Source organism: Halichoeres trimaculatus, unplaced genomic scaffold, assembly GCF_033239565.1.
Source record: "Halichoeres trimaculatus isolate MK-OKI-2021-1 unplaced genomic scaffold, fHalTri1.1 fHalTri1_scaffold_12, whole genome shotgun sequence".
Lineage (NCBI taxonomy): Eukaryota > Metazoa > Chordata > Actinopteri > Labriformes > Labridae > Halichoeres > Halichoeres trimaculatus.
In genome coordinates, this window is record NW_027437190.1 from 1525867 (window position 1) to 1540097 (window position 14231).

The 14231-nt window shown below is 40.3% G+C and overlaps 1 protein-coding gene across 1 annotated transcript in view; it reads left to right on the top strand.

Annotated features, from left to right (window-relative positions):
- The first annotated feature begins 11448 nt into the window (after positions 1-11448).
- Positions 11449-14231, top strand: part of cep162 (centrosomal protein 162) — a 45864-nt gene continuing 43081 nt past the window's right edge. The window contains exon 1 of the mRNA XM_074683155.1: positions 11449-11573. The gene's annotated coding sequence lies outside the window, so the exon portion shown is untranslated. The remainder of the gene's footprint in view (positions 11574-14231) is intronic.

Below are 14231 nucleotides of genomic sequence, written 5' to 3' on the forward strand. Positions count from 1 at the left end.
AAACCTTCCAGCATACCCACTACAGGATGTATGCCTGCTTTCCATACGGGCTTAATGCTCCTGAGGTTTGGAGCTGCGCAGCTTCTGGTTCTTCTTCTTGTATTTCACGTTGCCTGTTTATGTGTTAATTTATTCATCTTCATAATTCATTGAAACTGAAACTACTGGATGGTTAATATAGGCTAAAACGTTTATGGGTTAAAGGTCCCATATTATACAAAAATCACTTCATTAAGTCTTTAAGTGAAATTTGAAAACATCAGCACAGCGCATCAGCACAGCGCATCAGCACAGCGCATCAGCACAGCGCATCAGCACAGCGCATCAGCACAGCGCATCAGCACAGCGCATCCGAGTAGTAGAGAGATAGAGCAACACGGACAATCGTGTTCCCCTCAGGGGCAGTCTCTTTTTGGCACAACACCTGTTCATACCCCTCTCCGGAATGCGTACCACCTATGTAAATGCGGTCTTAGACAATAAATGGTTTACAACCTATAAAGATTTGTGGGACTGAGCGGTGATGAGATCCGAATTACACAGGTCATATCGCTTTGTCTAATTCCTGGTGCTGGTAATTTGGGGTTTCACTTACCCTCTGAAGCAGAGGTGCTCCTGGTCATTCTTTTCTGGGCAGGTTGTCACAAGTCAGTTTTCATCGTGGCATTATTTGGTTTTATGACTGCACTTGAGTTGTTTAAGTTTTCTGGACTGACTGACCTTCATGTTTCAAAATAATTATGAACAGCAGTTTTTCTTTACTTAGTGGTTCTTGCCACATTATGGGTTGGAAAAGAAGATGAACAGCAATATTTTCTGTATACTACAGCAAAGGTCTCAAACAAGAGAAGAAGGAAAGACATTTTTACAAATGAACCCTTGGCAAGGCTCACCTGTTGATTAAAAACAATTTCAAGTGACTACTTTATGGAGCTGATGAGAAAATAGCAAGTGGTCATAGCAGTCACCAAAAATGTAAAGGGTGACTAGTTTGAAGAATCTAAAATATTAGACGTATTCTAGTTTGTTTTACAGTTTTTAGTTGATTACATAAATACATCCGTGTTCATTCTTAGCTTAGATGTCTTTCATCTACAATGTAGAAAATAATGGGGGAGACCAGGTATGGTTGGAACACTTTTTGCTTCAGCACACCCAACTCACTGAATTTTTGAGTCAGAGTTCTCAAACATTAATGCAAAGTACCCACATTTGTTTACTACAACTGGCATTCAGACCTCTGCAGGAATATCACAGATCTCAACAGGTGATGTCAAATACATGGTGGTCCTTTGTTACAACCATCCCCACTACTGGGGTAGGTTGTAACACATGCTGGGGTAAGTTGTAACAGTTCGACAAAAAAAAGCAAAAACAGAGATCAGGCCCCTCAAAAAGTGAGTTATTGAAATTGAACAATACAGAACAGTTTAGAAGCCACAACAGAGCACAGAACCCAGACAGTCCACCACAGAGACAGCAATGCGCCAACCTAGGAGGAGGAAAGGAGAGGAGGCTCAGGGAGGCCGTAGGCAGACCCCCAACACTGCGGGGTGAGTGCCCCAGGGAGCTAGGGTCTAAGGCCCACAGGCTGCTAGACACCCCCTGGCCAAGTGCAGGGGGCAGGACCTGGGGCCCCTTACTCCTACGTGTCTTTGGCTGCATTTCTTTTTTTATTGAAGACTAATGAATTCTTTTGTTTTTGTGTTTTTGTGACAGTCCCTGTTAATATAAAACACTCAAAAAAACACAAACTGTCTGAGTAAATGCAAGGCAATGACATGTCTAAAGTTGTGAACACCTGCATGACAATCATGAAATATTTGTGTTAGTTTAACAGTGTTTATGCAGGCACATGTGCATGGAACTTACATTTGTATGTTGCTTCCTTCCATAGAGAATTGAAGAAGAATTTGAGGAAGAATTTGAGGAAGAGATTTTGCCTCAGAAAGTGGTGTTAGGATTTCTCACATACCCAGTGAGAGAGTTTGTTCCAAAACCTCTCAGATGTTACAACTGCCAGAGATTTGGTCATACTGCCAATGCATGTGAAGAAAAAAGAAGGTGCGCTAGATGTGGAGGGGATCATTAATATGGAAAATGTGGAAGAGACAAAGAACCAAAATGAAGTAACTGTGGAGGTAGTCACAGCGTAGCATATGGGGGATGTGATGTGATGAAAAGAGAGGAGGAGATTCAACAGACCAGAGTAGAAAACAAGGTTTCATATCCTGAAGCAGTGTGGACAGTAAATCAAAGAAGAGCAAGAAAACCAGAAGAAACTCAAGCCAAAAAACAGAAAGAATACAAATTGTAGTGAAAGCAGCTGCCAACCATCTTGATATCAAGGAATTAACATGGGAGGAGGTGCGGAGTGACCTTTGCTCCCAGGCCAGCCAAGAAACAGCTTCGGTTGGATAGGACTAAATAGTTTTATTTTTACAGTGTAATGCTCGAAGTTTGATAGCAAATGGACAAGAGTTTAAAAAATTCATTGAAACTATACCAAATACTCCTGATATTATCTGTATTCAAGAAACATGGTTGAAACCACATCTAAACTACGGAAACAATAATTACATATCAGTTAGATTGGACAGAGAGGAGGGGGTAGGAGGAGGTTGTGCCACATTTATTAAGAAAGATATTCCTTTTAGTATTGTTACTAAAGGAAAGGAGGATGAGTATATTGCAATAGAAATGTGGACAAACTTCGGACAATTTATTGTTATTAATTACTACAATCCATGTAGGAAGATAGAAATGAATAAGTTAAGGAGAATTCAAGAACTAACTAGGGGTAACGTTATTTGTTGTGGGGATTTTAATTCACATAGCACCTTGTGGGGAGGAGGAAAGACTGATTCAAATGGTGAGGTATTAGAACAGCTACTTGAAGATTCCAATTTGGAGTGTTTAAATGATGGAAGGGGAACAAGAATTGATGTAAATGCAGGCAAAAGTTCAGCACTAGATTTAACACTGGTTTCACAAGGGGTGGCGAGGATGTGTGAGTGGGAATTATGGGAAGAATCAACAGTTGGGAGCGATCACTATCCAATTCTATGTTCAATTCTTATGGATAAAAGAAATACAGAAGAAGACAGAGAAGCAAGGTGGATATTTAGCAAAGCTAAATGGGATAAGTTTGAATATGCATGTGAACAGGAAAGTAACTCACTAGACTTAAGTAAAGATATTGAAGATGTTGATAAAAATACAGAGAGATTATAATTAAAGCAGCAAAAACATCAATACCATGAAGCAAAGGAAACATGAAGAGGGCAACAGTTCCATGGTGGACAGAGGAGTGCAGTAAAGCTATAAAGGTTAGAAATAAAGCATTTAAAAATCTAAAATGAAATCATAATATGGAGAAATTAATTGAATATAAAAAAAGCTCAGGCACAAGCAAGGAAAATTATCAAACAAGCTAATAGGGAAAGCTGGAAGAAATTTTGTAATAAAATCGGTCGTTCGACCCCCATAAGTAGTGTTTGGGGAATGATTAAAAGGATGAGGGGCATTAGGAAAGAATGGCAATATCCAGTGTTAAAAGTTGGTGAACAAACAGCAGTGACAAATGAGGACAAGGCTGAAATTTGGGTAAAATCATTTACTAAAATCCATAATTTATCAGAAGATGGGAAAAGGGGGAGAGAAGAAACTAAAAAAGCATATCTTGGATTTTTAAGGAAAAGTGAGTGCACATGTAGTGTGATGGATGCTCCTTTCACAATACAAGAAATTAAGAGGGCATTAGCAAGAACGGGATTAACAGCTCCGGGAAAAGATCAGATTTGTTATGAAATGTTAAAACATTTAGGAATTCAGATGGAAAATAAGATATTAGGTATGTATAATAAAATATGGGAAGAAGGTAGATTGCCAATAAGTTGGAAAGAAGCAGTGATTGTACCAATAGTTAAACGAAGGAAGGACCCTTCCAACCCTAATAATTATAGACCAATTGCCCTTACTTCACATGTGTGTAAAGTCATGGAAAGGATGATTACTAACAGGTTGACTTTTTATATTGAAAGTAAAGGTCTAGTATCTCCTTACCAGAGTGGATTCAGGAAAGGGAGGTGAACTATGGATCCGGTAATCAGTTTAGAAACAGAGATAAGGAAAGCACAAGTTAATAAGGAATATGTTCTGGCTGTATTTTTCGATATAGAAAAAGCATATGACATGGTATGGAAAGAAGGATTAATGATTAAGATAAGAAAAGTTGGAATTAACGGAAGAACTTTTAAGTGGATACAAGATTTCTTATTTAATAGATATATACAAGTTAAAGTTGGAGCTAGGCTTTCCACTAAACATCAGGTGGATAACGGAGTGCCCCAGGTAAGTGTAATTAGCCCAATATTATTCTCTATTATGATTAATGATGTTTTTGATGATGTGAATTATGATATTGGAAGATCATTATTTGCTGATGATGGGTATTATGGAAAAGAGGGAAAAATCTTAAATTTATCCAAGAAAGGATTCAAGAAGTAGTTGGAAAGGTGGTGAAATGGTCAAACGCATGGGGAGTCAAGTTTTGGAGATATACCTGGAGCAATGCTACTCAGAACTACAACACACAGTACAAGGTGCTCCTGGAAATCGTACTTACTTAGTACCAGTGCCAAGTTCAGTGTATCTATGGGATTCTGGAGGAGTCCCACTGTCCACAGTTGTTGTTCTGTTCTTAGCAAGTGATATTCCCAACCGGACCTGAAGACATCAAGGTCCCTTTGTAGATGCGTAAGGAAAACATGCTGGACACAGAAGAGGTGGATGCTATCAGAGGGATCTAGCAGACCTTCATCTTCAAGGCTGTGAAGAGTCTTATAGTGCACATTTGTTACAGCCATCCTTGCGTCTCGCCACAGATGTTCTATTCTATTAGAGAAAAAGTACAATTAACTTCAAATTCTCACAGTGCATTTTTTTTTTCCATGGATGATTTTTTTTTTACTGAAATTATACAAAAATACTTAAATATTGTTGATTGTGCACCCTCTTTCCTGTCAGGAAACTGCCCCTGCTACACCCCCTGATAGTGAACATGCATCGTGCTATCTATGTCAGTATTTTTAACTCCCTCGTCTCACTGATCAGACTTTGTGCAGCACTAAACGGCTCAGTAAAAGCATGGGTGATATTCTCTGGCATCTCAACCTGGCTGGACAATGTTCTAAAAAGTTGCATCTCCTGGTTGACAACAAACTGGAAATAGTCCACATTGAGGGGCAATTTTTGTGTGACTTGAGAAAGTTTAATCAGAAGCCTCTGAAGAAATTCTCTTTTTAGTTCCTCCTAGAAAAAAAATCTTAATTTGACTTGAAACACTTGCCACAAGGGATGATGGAGCAATAAAATGTTTTGAAGGTCTGTGAAACGTGCGATGATTGGCACATGGAGGGAGCTGACATATTCACAGTTCCTCCAGCATTTATTCACTGTAAGAAGACAGTAAAACACATGGATTGTCTTCTAAAATTTCCCTTGTACCTCTGTTCCTTCAGCGGTGCTACACGGCACAACTGTGACATCTAGTGGACGAAATAAACAATTACTTGCAGCTAGATGCCTGAATGGTGTTGCACCGAAATCTGTGACCATTTGACTGCAGGAGGCGATGACGGGCATTGACTATGTGTGCGTTGGCCAAAAAAAGAGGAGAAGAAGTTGAGTTACGTAAATAGCATACTCAAAGATTCATCTGGGGTAAACGTTTGCAAAATCTGTAGAAAATGTGTTTTATATATACAAAGCAGTCAATTGATGTTGCTTTATCTCAGCACCTCTTCCTATTATGGATCATCACCAGGGTGACCAGTTGTCCGGCTTTAGACCGGACAGTCCGGATTTTCAATGCCCTGTCCGGCGCAGCATCAAGCATTAATCCTCCTTTTTGAGGCACTAGGCAAAGATACTCTATACACAAGGCTTGAAGAGCGGAGTTTTTTCATCTTTCCTGGGCTGCAGCATAATAGCCAATCGTAGAAAATGCATCCAACGCAGTAACATATCAAATGATTGGCTAAGAGCGGTGTCACAGTCAGATAAGGATCTGCTTGTCATTGGTTAAAAAAGAAACAAGGGTCAATGTGCTGCTACATGATGGAATTGACAGAAAGTTAGCATCATTTCAAAACACAAGACCTCGTTTAATTCCGAATGGACAAAAGCCTAGTGCCTCAAAAAGGAGGACAAATGCGCGTCCGGCTTGATGCTGCGCTGGACAGGGCATTGAATATCCGGACTGTCCGGCCTAAAGCCTGGTTTTTAGGCCATATCATGTCTGATCATTTCTCTTGTGGAATTTTTTTAATTTTAGTTCTTATTTCTGTTGCAGACAGAGTCCGTATATGTGGACCCTAACTATTTGCCCTCTCTTCTCTTCTCCAGGTTCTCTCATCAGTCCTAAAAGCAGACCACTCATTGACCAGTTCTGGAGCTGAACCACCCCGCCCCTGTATCCTGTACATAGGCATGAGGTAGGAGTGGGCGATATGGAAAAAAATTGATAACACAATTTTTTACTTCACAAAATCATAATCACAATTTTATCTCTTTTTTTTTTAAAATTCATATTATTCAGACTATTTTGTGAGTTATTTAGTAAAACAAACCAATTTACCTTTTTAAAGTCATTGTTCTAAATTGGAAAAAATAATAATAATTTAAGGCGGTATTCTTAAAAAAAAATGTAACTTCTGTAGAGTACAGTTAACATCAAACAAAAATGTCGACATGCAAAACTTTAGGAAGTTCATCAATTATTAATACCTGTCACAATTTTTTTCTTTCTCTGTCTCTACAGCTGAGGAAACACCCAAACAACAATGGTGGTCCAGTTTAGAGTCATTTTAGAAGAGCACAACATTCAAAAGTTGACACTTCCAACAGGAATTCCAAATACAGTGGAAGATCTAGTTTCCATAGTTGCTGAAACTTTCCAGTTGCCAGGGGAGTTTGGGCTACTAAAGACTTTGACAATCAGTTTTTCAGTGTCACCTCAACTGCTGACTTGAATGACAGGGCCACAGTGATCCTGAAAGAGCCGGTCATCATCTTGGACCTACAACCAGTATACGAAACAGGACCATCATGTACATTCAGCTCTCCAAGTTCAGTGAGCACCCATCCTGCAAGTAATACTGACACTGACATCTGGCCCGCCGATGATGAAGCATCCTCAGGTGTCAGACTGTGCATCGTCAAGTTCCAGGGATACCATTATTCTCCCTGATTCATGTCATGTTCCTTTTCCATCGCCGCACCTTCTTTGTGGAGCAAGTTGCCCCCAGACATCCGCACCACCACAGACTTTGGTCTTTTTAAATCTAAACTTAAAACCCACCTTTTTAGAATGGCTTTTAACCCTGACTGAGGCTTTTAGGTACCGTGCTCTTTTTAGTTTTTAACTTGTTTTATCTCTTCCTTATGGCTTTTATGCACCCTTATACACACTCCCCCCCTTGCATTTTTTATGTATCTCTCCTTTTTTATGTATCGTTCCTTTTATCCTGAACCACTACTGTAAAGCACTTTGGGGGCCTCTTTGGTTCTGTAAAGGGCTCTATAAATAAATAAATATTGATTGATTGATTGATGTCGCTCTTCTGCATGGCCAGTGCCATTTCAAGTACCAGAGTTTTCCCAAGACGTAGAACTAATCCTCGCAGAGGCAAACAAATCGTACCATGACACTGGAAGACTCTTCATGGATGCGAGCGTTAAATCAGCAATACTGCAAGATATTTTGAAAGTGATTTTTTCCTACACTGCTTACCCATCAAATCTGCAGATCTTATCAGTGGCTGAAGCTCTGGTTGCCAAGTTTCAATGTCCCAAAGAGCCAGGATCGTTTTCAGGGTTATGTGGCTGGCAACAGCGCATAAAATATAAGATGCACAATTACCGAGCCAAGCTTAAATCTTCGAAAATATACTTACCCAGAAATTGAGGTCAATACGTTAAAGAGAAAGCATCAAGGTGTGGCAGTCCCCTCAAAAAGAAGTGAAAAAGCCCCCAAAAAGCTGAGGTTAATTACCTCCCTCCACATCCTATTGGCGGAAGGCCAGACACACTGGAAAAAGAGAGGCTTCAACGACTCAGTGAAGTAAAAAAAAGAAAAACAATGCAAAGGTAATCTCAGATAAAATGATTTAAAAAAAACCTTCTCAAGCCGAAGTAGCGACCCTCTCTTGTCTTTTCTTCTCCTCTCCTCTACTTTTTTCTGTTCCACTCTCTTCTCTTTTTCTCCTCTCCTCTCCTCTCCTCTCCTCTCCTCTCCTCTTCACTTCTGCTCTGCTTTGCTTTGCTCTCCTCTTTTCTTCTCTTCACCACTCCTTTCCTCTGTTCTGTTCTCCTCTTCTCTTCTTTTTCCTGTCTTTTGCCATGTTCTGCTCTCCTCTCCTCTCTCCTTATCTGCTCTCCTCTCCTCTGCTCTCCTCTTTCCTTATTTTTCCCTCTGCTCTGTTCTGCTTTCCTTTAATCTTCTCTTGTCTCTTCTGCTTTTTTCTGCTCTCCTATTTTCTTCTCTTCTCTCTCCTCTCCTTTGCTCTCTCCTTTTCTCCTCTCTTCTCTTCTGCTCTGTTCTGTTCTCATCTCTTCTGCTCTGTTCTGCTCGCCTCTTTTTTTTTTCTTCTTTCTCCTCTGCTCCTCTCTTTTCTTTTCTTTCTCCTCTCTGCTCTCCTCTCTTTTCTTCTCCTCTCCTTCGCTCTGTTCTGCTCTGGTCTGCTCTGGTCTCCTCTTGTTTCTTTGCCTCTCCTCTCCTCTGCTCTGTTCTAATTTGCTCTCCTCTCTTTTCTTTTCTTTCTCCTCTCTGCTCTCCTCTCTTTTCTTCTCCTCTCCTTCGCTCTGTTCTGCTCTGTTCTGCTCTGGTCTGCTCTGGTCTCCTCTTGTTTCTTTACCTCTCCTCTCCTCTGCTCTGTTCTACTTTGCTCTCCTCTCTTTTCTAATTTTTTCATCTCTGCCCTGTTCTACACTTCAAGATAAAGTGAAATGTATTGAGTTTTGGAAAATTTAACCTGCCAGGGAGAGACCCAAAACAAGACCAAAGAAACATCATGATGCAACATGCTATGATGTTATTCTCTATAGAGGGTTATAGAAAGGGATATAGAACCACAGGGCAGTCAAGCAGAGTTTGCTTGGACAATCCTCTGTGTTGTTCTCCTTAGATGTTGTTCCATCCTTGAAGTAATGTGGTAAATAGGACTCTTTTGAAATCTGCACCACAATGGCAACAGCATCTTAAATAATATACTTAAATTAAAAATGAGTATGCCTTTTGTTTCTTACTTTCTAACATCCAGCAAGTGAGGACTACACAGACAAAAAATTGAAGGTGATCGTGATGTATCACAGTATCATGGCTGAGGAGGATCCATCAAAGGTATCTATTGTGATAGAGGGGAACCGAGTGATGGAAGGATGTGGAAGCTGAACAAGGGCATGTGTACTGCTGATTGGACTGATATACACCCTCAACCTCGAATATCCGAAGCAGCTGAAGAACACATTTGAAGCATTTCAAAGGCTTTTTTTGGAACTGGATGGAACAAAACTACTAAAGAAGGTCCAAAGCCTTAAAAATAAGCTCTTGCAATAGACACACTCTTCACTCCTCTGCTCCACACATACACACACACACACACACACACACACACACACACACACACACACACACACACACCACACAAAAGGTGTAAGAATGAGAGGAGGATGCGGAGGACGAGGAGGACGAGGGCCATAATCTCTGATGCGATCAGGGCCACTTTGGTTGACCATGTGGTAAACCATGGTCTAACAATGAGGGAGGCTGGGCAAAGGGTGCAGCCAAATTTGAGCGGATACACAGTAGCATCCATCATCCGGACTTTCCAAAATGAAAATAGGTAAGAAATTTAGTCTTACTAGTATTAGAAAATTGTTGTACTGCAATTCAACACAGTATTCAATATTTCACTCTCTGTATTGCAGAGCTGAAAGACGACCATCAAGAGGAGGTGGGGAGCGTCTACTGTCTCCTGAACAGGAAAATCAAATTGTGAACATGGTCCTCGAGAATAATGCCATTACATTACAACAAATCCAAAGAAAAGTACTAGAAAACAATGACATTTTTCCAAATGTTGATAAAATAAGTTTATCCACTCTGGACCGTGTCTTGCGAAGAAATTCTCTGAAGATGAAACAAGTCTACAGAGTTCCATTTGAACGCAATTCAGACAGAGTCAAAGAACTGCGATATGACTATGTGCAAGTAAGTCCTCTACAATCCTGTAACTGATGCATACCCTGAAAACTGTAAATATTATACATGTTTTAGTATTGGAATCACAATGAATGTATTTCACATAGTGACCACTCCATGTCTATTTCTGATATTATCCTGTGTGTTTCAGAGAGTCCTTGAGCTAGAGGTGGCTGCAGTGGAGCACCAGTTTGTCTTTATTGATGAGGTTGGATTCAACCTCACAAAAAGACGTAGAAGGGGAAGGAACATCATCAGCCATTTTGTGTTCTGAGTCAAAAAAAAAAAACAAACAAAAAAACTATTCTAAAATATTTTGCAAGAAGTGTCACACCGAACACAACAAGGCCTGAGTCATGATGAATATTATGTAATTACAGTGTTTTACACTGAGCACATCAGTGTTCAACTGGTTCATATAATTGTTTGTTCATATAGTGGTTTGTGTGTGTCATTTGGAGACAAAACACCATTTTGAGAAGAATAAAGACTGTTTTGGATGTAAAGTTTCATTTTGCAGGAGAATTGAGGGGTTTTGAGAAATGTGTGAGTGATTTTTTGGATTTGTGTGTAGAGTTCTGAGAATATGAGGCATCCTTTCAGAAAATGTGTGTAAACAATCGAGAAAAACTGTAACAGGCAAACAATAGAATTACAAGTTGGATTAAGCAAAGTTGAGAGTAAAGCAATCATTAAAGGAAAAACAAACAAAACCTGGCAAGACTATTGGGACATAAATGATACAGGGCGACATCTATACAGTATCCAAAAGCAAGTGAGTACAGAAAAAGGGGCAGGAACTCAAAAGAAGAAGCAGCTATAACTCAGCTCATGATAGGGCACTCTGGGTTAAATAATATGCTATATATATTCAGGAAACATCCGACTGGACTGTGTCAGCACTGCAGTCAGCCAGAGACCATAAAACATGTGCTTATGGAGTGTGGATCCTATGAAAGACAAAGACGGAAGTTAATGGACAAGTTTGAGAAAGCAAAGATAGAATTCACTTTACAAAAGATTCTGGGGACATGGGAGAAACAGCATGATGTACTTGTGTTTTTAAAGGAAACGCAGCTGATGGAACGAGTTTAGGATACTTTTTTTTTTGTCATCGAATGCATATCCTGCTCTACACTCCAGTCCAGTAGGTGGCGGTAATGCGCCCTTCAGTTGGTTGCCAACCGCCATTGAACCAAAAGAGGAAGAAGAAGAAGAAGGAACCGCTCAGACACTCCAAACAACCAGTCAAAGAAAGAGATGTTCAACAAGTGATCTACAGAAAGAATGACTGAAACAAACAGCTGTTGTAAGTTCTGTACTTATATGTTCATTTCTATGGTAATGAAAAAACTGTAGCGCTTTATTTTAATGTCGGTAGGGAAGGAAGCTCACGATTTTACCCAATTGTGTTACTCGCTAAGGAAACAGCTCTTGTATGTGAACTCCCGGAACACCATAAAAAGGAGTAAAACTCCTTTCAAAACAAAACCGTCAGCGTCTTTTACGGTACAAATTTCTTGTCTAAAATCATAGACCGACGTATTCGCTGCGTATATCCACTAAGAATCAGTTCAAATTAAAACCCTATCTACAATGTGTAGCGATTTTTACCGAGTTAGTAAGCGTCTTGGTGGACGACTTGGGATACGGTTGTGTTTTGAAAGGTAAAATCGGAATTAGTTCGTTCAAACGCTTCATCATTGAAACAAACGTCAGCCCGTTGTATGCTCAGTTCAGTTTTGAGGTACAGTTCATTTCTGTTAAGCAGTTCGTATTAAGCTTATCTGTCATTCATTCTTATTTCATTTGGTCTACTAGGACGGATTCGATGAAAGATACTTTTGTTAGTAATGCTTAACGTATGGTTTTCACTAATCTCTGTCACCGACTAAACGATCCTCCTACTATAAGCAGGATATTATGGTCAAGTACGGAGCCAGAACACTGACAGTAAGATTTGGTATTGGAAAAGAAACTTGGTATTGTAGAAAAAGTTGAATTAAATTTGAAACAAGTATTGGCATTGTAAAATGTTGAATTGAGAAATAAAATAGACATTAAAAAAGAGAATTTTTAGTTTTTTTTCAGGGTTTTTAGGATGAGGATGTGTTTATTCAATGCCAATATTCAGATATCTTTTTTTTTTTTTTTTTTTGCGTCACAGGTTTTCAGTTTCAGTTCTCTTTTTTTAGGCCGTTTATACGAAAACGTTTCATCCGAAAATTCTAAAACGCAGTGAAAAAAAAAAAAGAAAAATCACAGAAACGCCAAGGGGCTGAAAATACTGTAGTAAGCATGCCAGGCCTCTGGTTGGGGCCATAACTTTCTTGTCCAGAACCCACTTTTGGGAGATCTCCACCGAAGCAGAATTGAGCTGATATTTTGGTGTATTGGTAAATACTAAATGTAAAAGTGGTGCAACAGATGCGAATTTTGTTGAAAGACATTCAACAGATGAAGCAGATTGAGCAGCACAAACACAACATGGTAGTCTGCGACGATCATAACGGTACTGTTGTACTGTTTGTGCACTTTCACAAAGTGGAGCATGATGTCAGCGTTTCCACTGAAAACCCAGGCTAACTGTTTACATGACAATGGTGTCGGCATCATTTTAGAAAGATTTCACTTTGGGGGCCGTTTTATAAAGTTTGCGATTTAGGTCGGCTTAAACACCGTTTCCGAGTAAAAGTGAGGCCGAAACGCAAAAATGCTTTTGCATTTCACCCTAAAACTGTGTCGTGTATACAACCCCTCAGTTTCAACTTACTGCCAGTGTTTTGGCATTCAGGGTTGGGAGGGGTGGGGAAAGGGATTGGGGAAAGGGATTGGGGACGGGGCTTGGAGGGCGAAAACACACTTCTAGGTTTTTAGGAAAGGAGAGCAGCCTCTGTTGGCTGCCAGCAACTTGTCGACACTCAATGAGTAATCAAAACTCAATGAGTAATAGACTAATTTTCATAACAAGTCATTTGTATGTAACGGTTGTTGACACTGAAGGAGAGAGGAATAACATTGTATAAGGGTCAAAAAGCGGGTATCTTGGGGGGGTGCAAGTGCAATAGAACAAGTGTGGTATTTTTACAGAGAAAGGGTTGGGAGATGTTTCTTGTGGTGGTGTGGTTTATTTGTCCTCTATAGAAAATGAACTTGTCTGTGTGTGTTAATGCGAGCACGTGTTTCTGTGTCTGTTAAATGCATTAGAGCAGAACTTCGCCGTGCGCTAAAGATCACGCGCGCTTTTGTGCACAGTGAAGTTCTGCAGGGAGAAATTGAACCCAACGATGTAAAAACGACATCCCATCATAAAAATGAGATAAATAACGTAAGGTTATTTAGATGTTATATTAAAAATAACAAGGTATTGACCTGATGTATGAGAGAGGGAACTCTAAGGCCCCGTTTACACGGAGACTCCCGCAACGATTCTTCCTTTGCGTTTTCAAAAGCCACCTGCGTTTACATGAGGACAGCGTGAAAACGATCCGCGTTCATACGACTCCAGGAGGAGAAGTCTCCTCTTCTGTTCTTTCTTTTTCTGCCGTTTTGTTGTGTGAGACGGTCGGCAATCCAACCATAACACGCATTACCGCCAACTACTGGCTCAACTGGAAATGTGGCTGAGCGCGGAGCCTTCCCCTGAAACTGCGAGTGCGCATGCGGTGACGTCAGCGTTTCACCCTGAGACGCTCAGCTCTGTGTTTACACGAAGCTGGATGGAGGAGCGGATTCAGATCTTTCCACTCTGGGGAGCGTTTTCAAAAGTTTGCGTTTTCACTGAAAACGCAACGTGGTCTCGTCTAAACGGAAGGCCAAAACGCAACGAAATGTTTGCGGAATCGACCGTTTTCGGCGTCGTGTAAACGGGGCCTTAGGCCCCGTTTACACGATGCAAACATTTCCGCAAACATTTCCGCAAACATTTCCGCAAACATTTCCGCAAACATTTCGTTGCGTTTTGGCC